At 31.3% G+C, this 3471-nt stretch overlaps 1 long non-coding RNA gene across 1 annotated transcript; it reads left to right on the top strand.

Annotated features, from left to right (window-relative positions):
- Positions 1-534: 534 nt before the first annotated feature.
- LOC140179522 (uncharacterized) lies at positions 535-2476 on the top strand. The gene is made up of 4 exons (XR_011873013.1): positions 535-799; positions 1117-1203; positions 1428-1515; positions 1596-2476. It is a non-coding gene; the product is annotated as an uncharacterized lncRNA (long non-coding RNA).
- Positions 2477-3471: the final 995 nt, after the last annotated feature.

The following is a 3471-nucleotide window of genomic DNA, read 5'->3' as shown; positions in this document are numbered from 1 at the left end:
GTGCTATTGCCAAACTTTTCTAAATCTGTTCTAGATATATTTAGTAAAATTAAACAAATCCAAATTAAACAAATCCAAAAATTTTATGGTATAAAATTATTTTTTTTAAAATACAAAATGAAGAGTTTTATAAAATGCAAAATTCATCTTTTGATGAGTGAAAGATTAGTTATAAATATAATAAAGTTTAATTGTTTGTTAGTTTTTACTATTTTATTAATTTTTTATTTAATTTCTTTTAGCTTAAAAATATGTAATTAAATTTCTATATCAAATGAAAATTTATAATTAAATTTTTACTAGTATTGAAAATGATAAATTAAATAATATATATATATATATAAATACATAATAATTGATTTACATGGTACATGGTTTTTCATTCATAGAACAGAAGACAACTCAGAGGCATCTAATAGGGAAATGATTAATATAATAATATCATGTAGTAAAATGTACATATACTTTTGAGTCTGTTTTGGTTTTATATTAACATTACTGACTTCTGTCTTCAAGGCCCTCTGGTATAAAATTCTTGAGCTTAGGTTCTTGCTTCAGAAGCCATTTTCAAGTTCAAATAGGTTACCTCAAGTCTTTTCCTATCCCAATTTTAACATTTAATGCAATTTGCTATTCACCATATTTGAGTTTTATGACTGATGATAACACGAAATATTGTCAGCAGGATCCAGTCAAGTCTTCATTTTGTGAAGCAGATGAAAATGTTAGAGTATCATACTCAGATTTGATTGCTTCTTCCAAAGAGACTTTAGATTCTATATTGGAACTCTGAGAGGAGGTGTGTTTCTTGACTTGGAACTTACATATGAAGATAAAATATCTATTTTATGCTTAATATACAGTCATAGGAATGAGTGGCACGGATCATGTACAAATATTTTTGGGTGATTCCTCTCTTTTAGCCAAAATAATTTGTTCTGATATGACTGAATCAAACAAAAAAATAGAGCTTAACAAGAAGAGTTCTTGGTGGCTGGTTACTCCTTTCTAGTTTAAAGATAATTCAATTTTTTTGTCCTTAATATTTCAATTTTTAGGTGCTTTTTTATTTATTTTCTTGTTCTTTTTAAAGAGAGTTTTCCCTTTCTCTTGAAGGTCTAGAGAGGGCATCAAAAGATTTGAAAGTCTCTACGAATTTGGATGACAATTTTGATCAAGAATGGTCATAGATTTCTCAAACACGTAAGAGATATTATTGTAATTTTTAAGTGCATACTAATTCTGTGCGGCATGAATTTTTTCAATTCGATACATTATTAAGATTCTTAGCTTTTTCTTTCATATATAATTGACAAGTTTTAGTTTTTTGAATTTTTCTCACAACATTGTGATACAATCTTCATGCATGTTTATCTGGATGATTCTGTTCATTATTGTATTGTATCTTGTAAAATATCATCTTTTAGAGACAAGTCAATCAACAAATGGTAGAGGATGACATAAGTGACAACTGGTGCTGCTGCCATTAAAGGCAAATTGCATGCGTTTAATCAGGTCAGGTTCTGAAAGTGGACTGAGGATTTTGCAATATGAGAGGCATGTTATTTTACTCATAATGTATTGTTTCATAACAGGATATAACTAATCAAGTCATTGCTTATATGAGGGACCCCAGTAGAATGATCAAACAGATGTGGTTGAGAAAATCTGCTGTTAGTGTATTTGGATCTATCAGTTGGTCGCTTAATCTTAGTTGTTATAGAAGCGTTATGTGGATTTCAGAGTATGCTAAGCTTTACTTTTACCATCATGTCTACTCACTAGCATATATCTCCACAAAACCCTAAACCCAAACAGGAACGAGCAATACCATTTTTTCAGGCATTACTTACAACCTGAGAGACCAAACGAGGTTTGTTACCATGGTGAAGTGGATTAACTGATTAAGTCATCATAATTAATAAAAATATATTACATGGATTAAGCATGAACATATATGTTGATTTATTAATACAAGTTGCTAGGGAGGATCTAGAGACTTTATATGCAGATGCAAATGCATCTGCTCTGGCATCACACATTTTCTAGGAATTGTGGGCTCTAATTCAGGTACAATTACTATATATTAATCTTCATCATGTTATGATGATTGTGTATGAAATAATGACTATGAATGTGGAATTTGAATAGGCAAAGGTGTCTCCAATCAATTTTGATTATCTTGGTTACTTTTTCCTTCAATACAAAGAGTACAAAAGGCAGAAAGACATGTACTTGTTGCTGGAAAGATCCTATATTGCTGGATGCAAAATTAATGGCAACATTCATTCGGATCAAACTCGTCTAAGGTGAAGAAAGTGACAAAGCAAAGAGCTAATGTTTTGGCGGCTACGGTAACTATAATGGAGAATGTTGTGACCTGCAGGAGTAGCTTTAAAATGTTTTGTGATGTACCAAACTTCTCAATCTATTTTTTTTTAATTGCTAACCTGAATCCATAAAATTTCTTGTAATGACTGAGACATTGAATCTTATGGGTTATGATTTTTTGCTAAACTTCTCAATACTTTATTTATACATTCCGTAATATTTTGTTTATAGGTTATGATTTCTTGTTATTGTGAAATTTTAAACAAAAAATTATTTGTTTAACACGGTAAAAATGACGGTTAAAACTACCTTTTTAAATGATAAAAAATGTCACTTTCATCCGATAAAAATTGCAGCTTGTAACTACCATTTTAAACAACATGAAACATCATTTTAACACGGTAAAAAGGGCGATTTTAAACATCGTCTTAACCAATAAAAATGCCATTGTCAAGGTAAAAATGGCAGTTTAAAATGCCATTTTAACCAACCAAAAATGCCACTCTACTAGGGTAAAAATGACAGTTCATAAATGTCATTTTAACCAACCAAAAATGATGTTTTATCCTGGAAATAACGGCAGTTTGAACCACCGTTTTAACCTATCCAAAAACCACCGTTTTATTTGGGAATAATGGCGGTTTGAACCGTCATTTTAACCTATACAAAAACCGCTGTTTTAACCCAGAAAATTGTTGTGGTTTATTGAAAACCGTCGTAATAACCAGAATGGCGCCTAGAATTATGTCACTTTCTAAAACCGTTGTTCTTGGTAATAATAGCGGTTCAAACCACCGTAAATACCAAAATAACCGCCGTTTTAACCAGAATTTTTTGTAGTGATTCAAGAACGATCTTGATGGCACAACCTTTTCTCTGTGCTACTATGATCATAATTCACCCTATAATGTATAGCAATCCAATGGATATGGTGGTCCTTGCTGTGATCACGAACTTCAATCACCATATTCCCATGAATTCCATCCTCAACCTTTTCCTCAACCACAATCCTCTCAAGTCCCATTCTACTACTAAATACCACCATGTAACCCAAATTCATATCCACCTTATCACCACCCTTATGAGCATTATCAGCAGTCACCCTTAAAACCACAACCATTCCAACATCATCATTCTTCT

This window comes from Arachis hypogaea, chromosome 15 (assembly GCF_003086295.3).
Source record: "Arachis hypogaea cultivar Tifrunner chromosome 15, arahy.Tifrunner.gnm2.J5K5, whole genome shotgun sequence".
Lineage (NCBI taxonomy): Eukaryota > Viridiplantae > Streptophyta > Magnoliopsida > Fabales > Fabaceae > Arachis > Arachis hypogaea.
This window is presented reverse-complemented; position numbering and strand designations above follow the sequence as displayed.